Raw genomic sequence first — 16,806 nt, 5'->3', positions numbered from 1 at the left:
GGAGTGGTAAGGGGATGGGACACATATGTAGAATTTTCCTACATATTTTTATAATACTATCTTATTACCTATACAATACTTGTGAAAAGAAAAGGTTACAAACAGCATGACAGGAAGTCAATTTTGAATAGATTCTAGAACAGAAAAATTTGACTTTATCTGCTAATCTTTTAGATCTCTTGTCAATTTTCACTTATATTTCCAGGACTCATTATTTTTTCTTTCTTTAGTTTGGTACTGGGTATTGAACTCAAGGGCACTTTACCACTGAGTTACAACCCCAGTCATTCATATATATATATATATATATATATATATATATATATATATTTTTTTTTTTTTTTAAGAGAGAGAATTTTTTTAAATATTTATTTATTTATTTTTTTAGTTCTTGGCGGACACAACATCTTTGTTTGTATGTGGTTCTGAGGATCAACCCCGGGCTGCACGCATGCCAGGCGAGCGCACTACCGCTTGAGCCACATCCCCAGCCCAAACATATATTTTTCAATGTGTTGATTTTTTTAATGAAAAGTCCTTACAATTTTGAAAAGAAAGAAATGCCTAACAAGAAGGAGTAAATATTTCCATGCTGAAAAATGTTGGAATCAATGATTGCTTAATGCTGAATTCAGAAAGGAAAGAGAACAGAAGAGTTACTTTGGTTCACATCACTTGACAAAATGCTATAGCTGACCATAGTTTAAACCTCAAAGACTGTGTTGTTTGAGGACCTCATTTATTGCCTCATTTCCACAGTGAAGGAGCTCATCTCTTGCTTGACTATTAATTGAAAAATCTTAATTCTATGTAAATATTATAATGACAAAAGTTATAGTGCATTTGTTATTCTTTGTTCTAAGTGCTTTATGAATATGAATCCACGTAATATCCAAAAAAATTAATGGGTTTGGTAAAATTAGCTTCTTTTACAAATAAGAATACTGGGTTCAAAAAGATTAAGAGGCTTATTAACTAAAGAGTGTCATAACCCATATATAAATGTATATTTTTAAATATTTACTTAAGTACTGTGGATCTTTCAAAACAAATACACTATTAATGTCTGTTGTGGTGAAATGTCTCCTTTAAAAGATATTCTTGAAGTCCTCACTTAAGGGTCTTTGCAGATATAATTAAGTTGAGAATTTATACTCAATTAGGGTGTGCTGTAATCTAAGAAGCTTTGAAAACAGTCATACAGAGGGAAGAAGTTATGTGAAGATCAAGGCAGAGATTAGAGTGATGCATCTATAAACCAAGGAAAGTAAGAATTATAAGAAGCTAGGAAGAGCAAGGAAAAGTTCTTCCCTAGAAACTTCAGAGGAATCAAAGGCCTTTTTTTTTTTAGAGAGAGAATTTTTTTTAATATTTATTTTTTAGTTTTCGGTGAACACAACATCTTTGTTTATATATGGTGCTGAGGATGGAACCCGGGTCGCACATATGCCAGTTGAGTCACATCCCCAGCCCTCAAAGGCCTTTTAAATTCAATTTCTTGCCTTGAAAACTGAGGGAATAAATTTCCATTGTTTCAAAACAAAAACAAAAATAACCCAAAAAGTCTCAAAATTCTTCGAAAACAGGCAAAATATTGAAGGACGTACTTCACCAAGAAAATGTATAGATGGTAAGTAAAAACATGAAAAGAAGCTCAATAATGTGTTATTTCATTAGCAATTGGGAAATGAAAAGTACTAGACTAGTAGTTAAGAACAAGCAAGTGACAAAACAAAAGTAACACACACTAAGCATGTATCTTACCAATTATCATATTAGTTTTTTTACATAGAGATATAAAAACATGTTCATTAGAGCTGGGGTTGTAGCCCAGTGGTACACCGATTGCCTAACCTGTGTGAGAGGCCCTGGGTTCGATCCTCAGCACTACATAAAAATAAACAAATAAAGGTATTGTGTTTATCTATAATTTTTAAAAATGTTTAAAAAAATGTTCATTAAAAAGATGATGCACTGGGATGGAGCTGTGGCTCAGTGGTAGAGCACTTGCCTAGCACACATGAGGCACTGAGTTCAATCCTCAGCACCAAATAAAAATAAATAAATAAAATAAAGGCATTGTGTCCATTTACAACTAAAGAAATATTAAAAAAAAGATAGTGCACAAATATTTATGATGGCTTCATTCATAATTGTCAGAAATAGAAACAGTTCAACTTCCAGGTTAGCAAATTTTAAAATATTTAAAATGATTAAAATCATACAAAGTACATTCTTTTTTGTTATTGTTGTTCTAATTAGCTATACATGACAGTAGATTGCATTTTGACACATCATACATAAATGGAGTATAACCTCTCATTCTTATGATTGTATATGATGTAGAATCACACCGGTCATGTAGTCATATATGCACATAGGGTAATAATGTCCAATTCATTCTACTGTCCTTCCTAACCCTCATACCCTCTCCCCTCTCTTTATTCCCCTCTGCCTAATCCAAAGTAACTATTCTTCTGTAGCTCCCCTTATTGTGAATTAGCATCTGCATATCAGAGAAAACATTCAGCCTTTTGAGTTTTGGGGATTGGCTCATTTCGCTTAGCGTGATATTCTCCAGCTTCATCCATTTACCAGAAAATGCCATCATTTCATTCTTCTTTAAGACTGAGTAATATTCCATTGTGTGTATATACCACTTTTTCTTTATCCAGTCAAATGTTGAAGGACACCTAGGTTGGTTCCATAGTTTAGCTATTGTGAGTTGATCTGCTATGTAAACATTGATGTGGTTGTGTCACTGTAGTGTGCTGATTTTAAGTCCTTTGGGTATAAACCAAGGAGTGGGATAGCTGGGTCAAATGGTGGTTCCATTCCAAGTTTTCTGAGGAATCTCCATACTGTTTTCCACAGTGGTTGTACTATTTTGCAGTCCCACCAACAATGTATAAGTGAACCTTTCCCTCATGTCGTCACCAACATATATTGTTGCTTGTATTCTTGATAATTACCATTCTGACTAGAGTGAGATGAAATCTTAGAATAGTTTTTTTTAAACTTTTATTTTTTTTATATGTTTATTTTATTTATTTATTTTTATGTGGTGTTGAGGATCGAACCCAGGGCCTCACACATGCTAGGCAAGTGCTCTACCGCAGAGCCACAACCCCAGCCCTCTTAGAGTAGTTTTAATTTTCATTTCTCTAAATCCTAGAGATGTTGAACATTTTTTTCACATATTTGTTGATTAATTGTATTTCTTCTGTGAAGTGTCTTATCAGTTCCTTTGCTCATTATTGATTGGGTTATTTGTATTTCTGGTATTAAGTTTTTTGAGTTCTTTATATATCCTGGAGATTAATGCGATATCTGAGGAAAAGATTTTCTCCCATTCTGTAGGCTTTCTCTTCACATTATTGATTGTTTCCTTTGCTGAGAAGCTTTTTAGTTTGAATCTATCCCATTTATTGATTCTTGATTTTACCTGTTGTACTTTAGGAGTCTTGTTGAGGAAGTCAGATCCTAAGCCTAAGTGTTGAAGATTTGGGCCTACTGTTTCTTCTATTAGGCACAGGGTGTGTCTGTTCTAGTGCCTAATGCTTTGATCCATGTCTCACTGAGTTGCTGATTTTTGTGCAGAGTGAGAGATAGAGGTTTCATTTCATTTTGCTACATATGGATTTCCAATTTTCCCAGCACCATTTTTTGAATAGGCTATCTTTTCTCCAGTGAATGTTTTTGGTGTCTTTAAGAGATAACTTTACTTATGTGGGTTTGTCTCTGTATCTTCTATTCTGTACCGTTGGTCTATGTGTCTGTTTCAGTGCCAATACCATGCTGTTTTTGTTACTATGGCTCTGTAGTATAATTTAAAGTCTGGTATTGTGATGCCTCCTGCTTCACTCTTTTTGCTACGGATTGCTTTGGCTATTCTGGGTCTCTTATTTTTCCAAATTAATTTAATGATTGCTTTTTCTATTTCTAAGAACAATGTCATTGGGATTTTAATAGGAGTTGCTTTTGGTAGTATGGCCATTTTTTTTTTTTAAGAGAGAGAGAATTTTTTAATATTTATTATTTTAGTTTTCGGCGGACACAACATCTTTGTTTGTATGTGGTGCTGAGGATTGAACCCGGGCTGCATGCATGCCAGGCGAGCACGCTACCACTTGAGCCACATCCCCAGCCCAAGTATGGCCATTTTAACAATAATAATTTTGCCTATCAAGGAGCATCTTCGAAGGTCTTCAGTTTCTTTCTTTAGTGTTCTGTAGTTTTCATTGTAGAGGTCTTTCACCTCTTTTGTTAAATTGATTCACAGGTGTTTTTTTTTTTCCACTATTGGGAATGGGGTAATTTTCCTAATTTCTTTTTCAGTAGATTCATCACTGATGTATAGGAATTCATTTGATTTATGGGTGTTAATTTTATATTCTGCTATTTTACTGAATTAATTTATTCTAGAAGTTTTCTGGTGGATTTTTAAAAATTTTCTAAATATAGAATCATGTCATCAGCAAATAGTGATAGTGTTTTCCTATTCGTACTCTTCAGGTTTTTTCTCCTAATTGCTCTGATGAGGGTTTCAGGGATGATGTCAAAAGTGGTAAAAGGAGGGCATCCTTGTCTTGTTCCAGTTTTTAGAGAGAATGCTTTCAATTTTTCTCCATTTAGAATGATGTTGGCCTTCGGTTTAGCATAGATAGCTTTTACAATATTGAGGTATGCTCCTACTATCCCTAGTTTTTTTTTTAGTGTTATAAACATGAAGGAGTGCTGTATTTTGTCAAATGATTTTTCTGCATCTACTGAGATGATCATATGATTCTTGTTTTTAAGTCTGTTGATGTGTTATGTTTATGGATTTCCAAATGTTGAACCAACCTTGCATCCCTGAGATGAACCCCAGTTGATGCAAAGTTCATTCTTTTAATATAACAATTAAACTATTTCCAGTGTGCCACTGCTCTGCAATTCAAAGAAAAAATTACTGATACATGAAACAAAAAGAATGGACCTCGGGAGCATTACTCTAAGTTAATAGAGATAGAGAGCATAGATCAATCAAGGGTTGCCATGTTAAGGAAGAAATTGAGAATTGACTTCAAAGCGGGGTACAAAGGAACTTTTAGAGCAGATGACAGAATTTTTCTTTTGGGGTTAGTACCCAGGATTGAATTCAAGGGCACTCGACCACTGAGCCACATCCTATTTTGGATTTTATTTAGAGACCATGTCTCACTGAGTTGCTTAGCACTTCTCCATTGCTGAGGCTGGCTTTGAACTTAGGATCCTTCTGTCTCACCTTCCTGAACTACTGGGTTTACAGGCATGTGCCACCATGCCCGGCTGAGTTTTCTTTTTCTTACTGAATTCTAGGAACATGTTACCTATATATTAGACTGGTTCTTTGTTGTTTGTATTTGTCATAAACATGTCCATTCTGTGGCATGCCTTTCCAAAAATTTTCTAGAGATCTTTTTTTTCCCTTCCATTGGTCAAAATTTTATTTTGCAGACGTTAATTCCTTGCTTTTTTGCATTCCACTTCGCAAGCACAGAGGGAAGTTCTACAGTGGCAGCTACAGAAAAATCCCAAGGTAGGAGGGCAGTGTACATGTAGCTATCTGAGGCAAGAAACTATCAAGTGATGCCTTTGTGAAATTGGTCAGAGCCTACTGCTATAGTTTTTTTTTTTAATATGTTTATTTTATTTATTTATATGTGGTGCTAAGGATCGAACCCAGGGCCTCACATGTGCTAGGGGAGTGCTCTGCCACTGAGCCAGAACCCCAGCCCTAGTTTTTTTTTTTTTTGTTTTTTTTTTTTAAATTTCTTTTTAGTTGTACATGACAGTAGAATGTATTTTGACACATCGTACATACATGGAGTATAATTTCCCATTGTTTGTTGTACATGATGTGGAGTTATACTGGTCATATTTATTTGTTTGTTTATTTTTAATATTTATTTATTTATTTTAGTTTTTTTTTTTTTTTTAAGGTGGACACAATACCTTTATTTTATTTTTATGTGCCGGACGAGTGCGCTACCACTGAGCCACAACCTCAGCCCCTATTTAATGATATCTTCTGTGGTATGATTGAAGGAGGAGTATTATAAAATCTTCATTACCGTTTTGAAATCTCTAGAATTTAATGATTAATGCAACAAGGTATTTTCATTATTATTATTACCATTACTATTATTCTATTTTTTCTTTTTTAAAATATTTTTTAATAGTACATGAACACAATACTTTTTTTTTTTAAGTTGTTGATGGACCTTTATTTTATTTATTTGTATGTGGTGCTGAGAATAGAACCCAGTGCCTCCCGCATGCTAAGCAAGCACATTACCACTGAGCCACAACTCCAGTCCCCCTTTATTTTATTTTTATTGGTGCTGATTCGAACCCAGTGCCTCACATGTGCTAGGCAAGTACTCTACCAACTGAGCTACAACCCCAGCCCTACTTAAAATTTCTATTTATAATAAAAGAAGTAGGAAAATAGGAATAATGTGTTTTGTTATGATGAGTTTTTTGCTTAAAATATTTCCAACAATTTACTAATTATTGATTTGAGTTACATCCTTATAATATTGCAAGATACATCCATGTTTCATATATATATACACACACATATATTTTTACTTTTTGTTGCTGAGTAGTGGTGTATTGGAAATAGTTGAGTATGTAGATATTGTCCTTGTCCCTAATAATCAAGGGACAAGGAGTTGAGTGAAATTCTAAAATCAAATGATTTCACACAAAATTTTGTGATGCCCCAAACAACTGGATAATTTTACTAATTAGACCTACATTGCCACCTGAAACCAGGTAGTTGATGCCTGCTGTATCCTCTTTGGATAGGTATTGTACTCTTCATTTCTCCCCAATCTTCATGCCCATGTCCCTTCCCTTTGAGCTGCAACCCCTGCTATACACCCTTACTCACTAGGAATATATATATATTTTAAATTTTTAAACAATTTTCTAGTGGTATATAGATACTAATTGATTAACTAGACCTGAGTAAGTTTTATTCCAGAATTGTAGGATAGTTATTGAACATGATATTAATTTTTCTAATACACAATTACCAGACTAGATGTTAAAAGGGTATTTCTTTAATCTTTAAGACAAATTAATCTTCTTTAATCTTTAAGACAGAGGAAAGATTGTGTAGTCACCATTTTAACCACTGGGGATGCAGCTGTTAATAAAACAAAAGTTCTTTTCCTGACAAAACTTAAGTAAAAGTTAAGTGTATGCATTTCTGACTTAATTATAAAAGTAGTTTAAAATTACAATTAATGGGCTGGGATGTGGCTCAGTGGTAGAGTGCTCACCTAGCATGCATGAGGCACTGGGTTTGATCCTCAGCACCACATAAATGTAAAATAAAGATATTATGTTCACCTAAAACTTAAGGATAAATATTTAAAAATAATAATAAAATTATAATTAACATACTTCAGCCAGGAATGGTAATGCATCTTAGTAATCCAAAAGAATAATAATGATACTTTCTCCCATTCCTTTATTGCTTAACATTCAACCAACTTTTGAAAAATAGACAAGTTTTATTTTGTGAAATTTTCATTTCAATTTCTAATATATATGTGCTTTTTCTTGAATCGTGGTAAATGTGTTCTGTTCAAATTTAAACCTTTTATTTTTATATTATTATATACTTTGCATACTGGGAATTGAACCCCAGGTGGCTCAAACATTGAGCCACATCCCCAGCCCTTTTTAATGTTTTATTTTGAGACTGGGTCTCGCTAAGTTGCTGAGACTAGCTTTTTAACTCGTGATCCTCCTAAATGAGCCTCCTGAGTCACTGGGATTACAGGCATGCACCACCATGCCCAGAGTACAGGCTTCAAGAAGCATTACAAGAATAGTACAAAGAGGTCTTGCTTTCTCCGGATTTTAACTTTTCCTCCATTTACTTTTTTTCCCTTCCTCTCCCATGCTCTGTATGAGCACAAAGCCATTTATAATAAAAACACCATATCCTGTTTTCTGAGTTGCCAATTCTGGTGTTTATATTTAGGTTCATGGGTGACAATATTTAGTCATCCTCACCTGTATCATTTCTTTCATACTTGTCTATCTTTTGTGGCTATTTACATACATATTCCTTTTTTGAAAGTTTTGAAAACTTCTTTTAGTGAATTCTCTTAGAACAAGTGGTTTTTTGCTTGTTTTTTGGGTTTTTTTGTTTTTTTTTTTTGTATTATTTTTCTTTTTTATGCTATTTCACAATCTCCTGCCACCCTAATTTAGGATCAAGCCTAGAGGCACTTTACTAAGGCTATTCCTCTAACCCTCTTTACTTTAAGACAGGTTGTCACTAAATTGCAGTGATGGATCTTCAAGTTGCAGATCCTCCTGAGTAATTGGAGAGGTGTGCTGCCATGCCCAGTTATAATCTTTATTTCTTTCAGCACAGGTTTTACTGTATTTGTTTCACTTGGTTGTACCATTAACAGTAACTAAGACAAATGTTTCCCTAGTGTTTTAGTCATCTTTTTCATTGCTGTGACCAAAAGACCTGACAAGAACAATTGTAGAGGAGAAAAAGTTTATTTGGACCTCACAGTTCCAGAGATTTCAGTCCATAGACTGAATTCAGGTATCCCCCAAAGGCCAATTCCATTGCTCTGGGACTGGGGTGTTGTAGAACATCATGGTGGAAGAGTGTGGTGGAGGAAAGCAGGTCAGGACATCATACCAGGAAGCAGAGAGGATAGAGAGAGACCTCCCCAACCATGGACAAAATATAAACCCAAAAGGCATCTCCCCAATGTGTACCTCCTCCAGCAGCACCCTTCATGCCTACAGTCACCACCCACTAAATCCCTATTATGTCAAGACTCATAACCCAAATATTTTACCTCTAAACTTTCCTGTGCTTTGGGGGGACACCTAATATTGAAACCATACACTATAGAAGTCGTTAGTACTAATTCTTTAAATTGTGGTAAAATATACATAACAAAATTTATCGTGTAAAGGCTAGGATGTGATTCAGTGAATAGCACTTGTCTATTAAGCATGAGGCACAGGATTCATTCTTCAGTATCACAAAAATACAATCAAATGAACAACAAAAAAAAAACCCCACTGTTTTTACTAGTGTTAAGTGTATTGGTCTGTGGCATTAAGTACATTCGTATTGTTATACAGCCATTCTTACCATCTGTCTCCAGAATTTTTTCATCTGCCCAAACAGAAATTCTGTAACCATTAAAGTTTTTACATTTCTCTCTCCCTATTAGTCTTTGGAAATTACTTCTATTCTTTTTCTAATGATAAAATATATATTTAAATGAAAATAACAATATAAAATAGCATTCATAGTACAGTTCTCCCTTGTCCATAGAGGACATATTTTAAAACCTATAGTTTTGATGTAGATCCTGAAACTGCAGATAGTACTAAACCTGATGTATCCTATGCTTTTACTATAGATACATATGTATAATAAAGTTTAATATATAAATTAAGCACAGTAAGAGATTAGCAATAAAAACTAAAAATAAAATAAAGCAATTATTAAAATGTGCCCTTTCTTTCTTTATTAAATTGCAAACTTTCAGGTTTTCACTTAAAAGAAGTACTTCATGGCCTCTTTGGGGGATACCTGAATTGCCAGTATCACTGGTCTTACACTTTTAGTCCATTATTAAGAAAATAAGGCTTACTCGAACATACGCACTGATAGCTCAGTCAACCTGATAATTAGCCAACTACTGAGCAACTCCTGGGCAGGTAACATATAGCGCATGCATATGCTGGACAAAGGATGATTCATGTCCCAGGCAGGATAGAGTAGAACAGCATGAGATATCATCATACTACTCAGAACAGTGCATAATTTAAAACTTAGGAATCGTTTATTTCTGGAATTTTCCATCTAATATTTTCAGACCACCATTGACCAGTGGTACTGAACCCTTGAAATGCAAAACCATGAATAAGAAAGGACTACTGTATAATATGTTGGGTCAAATTAGATTTAGGATATGACAATCTTTTTTGTTTGTGTTTGTGGTAGGATTTTTTTAAATTTTTAAATTCTAATTTGTTATATATGACAGCAGAATGCATTACAATTCATATTATACATAGAGCACATTTTTCATATTTCTGGTTGTATACAAAGTATATTCACACCATTCAAAGTCACTTCTATTTTCTGTCTGTATGCATTTGACTACTCTTTGGTATGAGGTAACTTATTGGTGAAATCATCGCATTCTAAAAAAGGTATAGATATCATCTGGGAGGAACTAATATGTAGTTACAGCCTTTAAAAGTTTTTTTTGTTGTTGTTGTATGTTTTATTTTGCCACAGCTGTGTTAAGAAATACACTTAGAGTCAGGCACATGCCTATAGTTCCAACTATTCAGGAGACAGAGGCAGGCAGGTGGGCCAGCCTGGGCAACAGAGTGAGACTGTGTCTCTTAACAAAGAATAAAAAAGAAAAAAGTTTAATAAATGAGTATAGAAATATACAAACAAAACTTAGAAAAGAAAGAAATACACTTTGTGTGACTCAAGTCAAACATCCATGTATTTGATATTTATCTGAATTAAAATTTCAACTAAATATCTGTACCCTATGTGATATCATTGTGATATTTTATTTTCATCTCTCCCTTCTGTGTTGATATTGATCCTGTTGTGTTCTGTGATCAAATTATCTACAAGATAGGCTGGAGTTGTGGCTCAGTGGTAGAGCACTTGCCTAGCATATGTGAGGGCACTGGGTTCAATTCTCAGCACCGCATATAAATAAATGAACAAAATATAGGTCTGTGAACATCTAAAAAACATTTTTAAAAAATTATCTACAAGTATACAGCTTTATTTATCTATAAACTTAGATGATAATAATACCTCCTGGAAATATTGTCATAAGTAAATGAATTAATGCGTATACAGTGCTAGAATGTGATAAATACTCAACAAATATTAATCTTTATTAATAGTATTATTGTTAGTGTTTCTCTTCTTTATCGATGTCACATGCATCCAGCTATGAACAACAAAAAATAATTTTGCTTTCTCCCTTACCCATTTTTCCAAAGAAAAAGAAGGGGTGGGGGGGAAAGCTAAGGCAAATAGATAAATGCCCCCAAAGCATTAAAGAACAATTCACAAGAAGAAACATAACAAGAAATTTTTCTGCTGTCTTAAGTTTGTGATATATTAGATTAGGTAAGAAGAGATGCATCTACAAAGAGGCAATAGAATTTTTAAATGCCTTAATGATTAGAATAGGGACTCGGATGTGTTTAAAAGTCTTAAGACCAGACCAGAGTGGTAGGGCATGTTTGTAACACCAGTCCAGATTCAGTTGAAAGCAATGATACTATGTTATTTTATGTTAACCAGGGATTTAATACTGGAAATGTGTGATTGCAGAGTAATTTGGAAGGGCTGAAAGAGCAGCCTTAATCCAGGTTTATAGGACTAGATCCTTCCCCAGAATGGCCCACTAACAGAGCTCTGTGCTCTAATCAGAAAGGTGGAGAACTTGGAAATCCACTGTGGAGCCCTTCTTAACTAGGGACATTCTGTGTAAGCTGTAATCCAGTAATTAGGAATGACACTTGCCTCAATTTGCCTCAGAGTCTCATACATTTAATAGTACCAGCTCAAGATGGATGCCTTCCTCCTTTTCTGTCTTAACAAAACTAGTAACTAGTTGATGGAAAGCTACTGTGTGTAGGTATACGTGGGCTCATGCCCGTGCACGAAGCCTCCATTCCATACTTACCCACTGAAAACAGAAGCAGCTGCGAGACAATGTTGTCTGCACTTCCACCCTCCAAGTCTCAAATAAATGTTTCTGATTGGCTAAACCTTAATTACAACTTCCACCTCATAGTAAGGGAACCTCAGAAAGTTGGTTCTTAGCTTTCCTGTATTAGTTGTGTGAAAAATAGAAAGTCTGGTGGTTCATTTTTCAGAATCTAGTATTTAGTCTTAATTGGATCCAATTGTAGCCCTTCCCTTTTACCTGCCCTAATTCGAAAATTAGCCAATCACATAGCTTGTAACTCTGAACTCCTCTAATCAGAGTGAAGGGCCGGGCTGCTTTAGATTAAAGCAGGCAAACTACTTGCCCACGCACAGTTGCTAGGCAGATTATTATAGCCTGCCCTCCTGTGTTTGATTTCTTGCGGCACCTTGTTATTTCTTTTTCTTTTTTAAAAAATTTGTGTAGACGTTGAGGGGCCTTTATTTTCTTCATTTATTTATATGTGTGCTGAGAATCGAACCCAGTGCCTCACGCATGCTAGGCAAGCACTCTACCACTGGGCCACAACCCTAGCTCCCACCTTGTTATTTCTAACAGTAGCACAAAAAGGAGTATAAAAAAGAATGAACATGGTTTCAGTTAGACATTGGTGTGTAATAAAGCAAAACCTAGTGGCTTAAAAACATTATTTCTCTTAATTTTCTGAAATGACTGTGTGATCTTGTTCCAGAGTCACTCTTGGAGCTAAATTTAGTTGAAATCTCATGAGGGTCCGCCATTGTCCTGTACCTGGATTAAGTGATGTCTCATTTTCAAGGGTTCTACACATGGCATTTTTTTCCTGCATAGTCTAAGCTTCCTAACAGTATAGTAGTCAAATTCCCAAATAAGAGCTGTAGCTTCAATATGTTAATATTTATCAGGTCTCTCCTTACATCAAGCTTGCTGATGTCTTTGGTCAAAATATATCATATAGCTAAACCCAGAGTCATTGCTGGGAAGATTACAAAAAGTATAAATATTAGGAAGGATTGTATAGTTGTTAGCCTCCAAGGTGGCCCTGAATGATCCTCATTTCTTTATATCCACTCCTTTGTGTCGTCTTCTTCACTTTTTTTTAAATATTTATTTTTCAATTGCAGTTGGACACAATACCTTTATTTTACTTATTTATTTTTATGTGATGCTGAGGATCAAACTCAGGGCCTCACACATGCTAGGCGAGCGCTCTACTGCTGAGCCACAACCTCAGCCCTTCTTCAACACTTAATAGGGTTGACCTGAGTAATTTAGTAGACTTGGAAATGACAGTGTATATTTTTTGAGGTTAGGCCATAAAAGTTTTTTTGGTAACTCCCATTTCTATAACAGAAGCTAAACCTCCTTAATTATGGAACTTAGGTGTACAGCTTGCCCTTTTCACTTTATCTCTCAACCCCCACTAACCTAACTGCCTCAGAATTCTTGGTAAGATTAATGTCTCTAATGACTTGAATGTCCTACTGATTTAGGTTTGATGGATCTGACTATGTATTAATCAAAGAGGTATTTTCATGAAATTCAAATCTGATTATATTATGTTATTACTTAAAACAGTTCAGTGGCTTTTCTTGCCTTGGAGATAGGATTTTCATGTTCTCTCCTTGAAATGTATGGTAACTTATGAGGATTTAAACTCTGATCCTTAGTTTACTCATCTATAAATGAGTTTTATTTTGTTGGTTGAAGTTAAATAAATGCTGTCTATAGAAAGGATTTTTATAAGACAATTTCAGGTGACTATTTGTATGCTTGTTAGGATAATATTTGATCTCTAGGATTATTTTTTATCTCCACACATCTCCTTTTTAAAATTTATTCTACATTATTCTTTCTTCTAATCAGATAATGATCTGTACTGAAATATTAGTGGATAAGTAAGATGTAAGACTCTTCGTATACTTTAAAAGTGGATTCTTATTAACTAGTAACTGCATTTCTAAACCCAAATAAGAAGCTGTAACAGAAAAATGGCAGAGAGGGGCTTGATAATGATAAACAGAGTAGTTTATATACTTATCTGTACATGGTTGTCTAGCTTTAGACTTTTACCAGTAAAGCCATCTGGCATTGGAAATTTCACTGTGGAAAGATTTGTTGTTGTTTTTGTTTTTAATTTCAGATTCCCTTTCTTTTCATAGAACAGGAATATTCAGCTGTATTTCATGTGAAAGGGTTTTCTTTTGATTTATTCTTGCTAGAGGTCTGTCAGTTTTCTTAGTTTTGGGCAACAGTTTTGGGCATTCTTGGTTTTTTTTCCTTTTGTACAGTAGTTTTCTAATTCATCTGATGTTGGCTTTTCCCTTGATTTCCTCTCCCCTTCCTCCTTTTTTTTCTTTTAATTTAATATGCTATTTTTAATCACTTCTTGATATGAAACTATAGGTTATTAACTTTATTCTTTCTTTTATAGTAATATATTTAAGCTTATCAGTTTCCCTTAAGTCTAGCTTTACTGCATCCCATGAGTTTTGACAATTTATATTTTCTTTATCATTCAGTTAAAAATATTTTCTAATTTCCAATATGATCCCTCTTTTGATCAATTGAACTTCCCTAAATATTTAAGGAACCAGTCTTACTACTAAAATTTTTATATCATAGGAAAAATTTGTTTCAACCCAATAGAAACTTAATACTAAAACCTGGCAAGGTTGTCTTAAGAAGCTATAAACCAAAAATTTAAAAAATTTGTGCTTCTCCACACACACACACACACCAAAAAAAAAAAAAAAAAAAAAGCAGCAGCAGCAGCACCTACAACCAGCTTGAGTCATAGAGCTCTTACCTAGCACATGTGAAACACTGAGTTTGGTCCTCAGCACCACATAAAAATAAATAAATAAAACTATTTTTTTTTTAAAGCTACAAATCAGTTTCACATACCACTTGAAAAAAATTGAAACAGTGTAATAGCAAATCAAAAAACAATATATAAAACTGTAATGACCACATTGACTTTATTTTAGGAATTCAAACTTGGGCTGGACTTAGACTTTACAAATATAAGCTAGGATTAAAATTAGAAAATCAGCAGGATTTAGTATATTAACAGAATTTGAGGAGAAAATATCATTTCAATAGATGCTCCATATTTGTGACAAAATTCAACACGTATTCATGATTAAAAGTCTTGACAATATAGAAATATTGCAGCATTAATATTTGACAGTGATAACAGTTTAGGTAAAATATGGCTAATAGTGCTTCTTTTCTAAGGTTGAGAAATTAGGGATTTTTCTTTATTTCTTTTCAATTATATTTGCATTTTATAGTGATTCTCAAATGTGCATTTGTGGGGCTGGGAATATAGCTCAGTGGTATAGTGCTTGCTTAGTATACACAAGGCCCTAGGTTTGATCTCCACCTAGTACCTCAAACAATTCTAAATACAAAAATTAAATAAAATGTGCATTTGTTAATTTTATAGGCACGAATAGCAACAGTGGTTATTTATAATTAAAACTACTAATCAGAAGTACAACTATATGAGAACATTTAAACATGGATTTTTTTTTTTTTTAAAGAATTTTTTTAATATTTATTTTTCAATTCTCGGCGGACACAACATCTTTGTTGGTATGTGGTGCTGAGGATCGAACCCGGGCCGCACGCATGCCAGGTGAGCGCGCTACCGCTTGAGCCACATCCCCAGCCCTAAACATGGATTTTTGTTAAGTACAAAACCTATTAAAGCGTCAAATGAAAGAGCAGTTGTAAGGAACCTATATACAAGGCAGCTTTGATTCTAAAACACAAAAGAGCTATGGGGTGGTGCACACCTGTAATCCCAGCATCTGAGGAGGCTGTGGCAAGAGGATCGTGAGTTCAAAGCCAGCCTCAGCAAAAAGCAAGATGCTAAGCAACTCAGTGAGACCCTGTCTTTAAATAAAATATAAAATAGGGCTGGGGATGTGGCTCAGTGGTTTAGTGCCCCTGAGTTCAATCCCCAGTACACCAAAAATAAAATAAATAAAATACAAAAGAAATATATCTGTTGCCAAATATGAAACCAGTTTACTTGTGAATATAGGGCCAAGAACCTTTCACCTGTTTTTGATATAAAATGAATAAGGAACTGGGCACAGTGTACATACCTTTAATCCCAACAACTCAGGAGGCTGAAGCAGGAGGATCTCAAGTTCAAGATCAGCCTCTGCAATCCAATGAGACCCTGTCTCAGTTAAAAAAAGAACTGCGGACGTAGATCAGTGATAAAGCACCCTGGTTTCAATCCCTAGTACTGATCAAATAAACAAAAAAAGAATAAGGAAAACTATATACTTGGGAGGCTGAGAGAGGGAGGATCCCTTCAGCTCAGGAGTTCAGGGCCAACTTGGACAACATAAAGAGACCCTGTCTCAGCACCACATAAAAATAAATAAATAAATAGATAGATAGATAGATCTTTTTTTTTTTTTTTAAACTACAAATCAGGGGTGGGGTTGTGGCTCAGTGGTAGAGTGCTCATCTGGCACGTGTGAGGTCCTGGGCTCAATCCTCAGCACCACATAAAAATAAAGGTATCGTGTCCAACTACAACTAAAAAAAAAAAAATTACAAATCAATTTCTTTCACTTATACCACTTTAAAAAAATTGAAACAATGTAATAGCAAATCAAAAAACAATATATAACCAGGTTGAAAATTGACTTTATTTTATGAATCCAAACTTGGGCTGAACTTAGACTTTATGAATGTGAAAACAAATAATCAGTTTTAAGTTTTTCAATCTGGTGCTGATATCAATACTACCTATGAGTAATCCAAATGTTGAAACTTTTTAGTCTCTTTGCAACTAGCCATTTTTTATTTATCATCTTTCCCAAAAATTCTTTAGGTTTACAAATTTATTTTGAACCTTCTTGTGATAATTGACAGCTAGTTTGTCTTGTGTTATAATGACTTTTTAAAAATAAGCATCTCCAATATAATGCTAAGTGATGTTAGCCAATCCCAATAAACCAAATGCCGAATGTTTTCTCTGATATAAGGAGGCTAATTAATAGTGGGGTTGTGGCGG

General features: G+C 34.4%; 1 protein-coding gene across 3 annotated transcripts in view; it reads left to right on the top strand.

The window, feature by feature from the left end:
* Positions 1-16,806, top strand: part of LOC107139197 (sister chromatid cohesion protein PDS5 homolog A) — a 125,473-nt gene that overhangs the window by 33,244 nt on the left and 75,423 nt on the right. The window lies entirely within an intron of this gene.

The sequence above is a fragment of the Marmota marmota genome, unplaced genomic scaffold (assembly GCF_001458135.2).
Source record: "Marmota marmota marmota unplaced genomic scaffold, marMar, whole genome shotgun sequence".
Classification (NCBI taxonomy): Eukaryota; Metazoa; Chordata; class Mammalia; order Rodentia; family Sciuridae; genus Marmota; species Marmota marmota.
The sequence above is the reverse complement of the archived record's forward strand: the minus strand, read 5'-3'. Positions and strand labels throughout refer to the sequence as shown.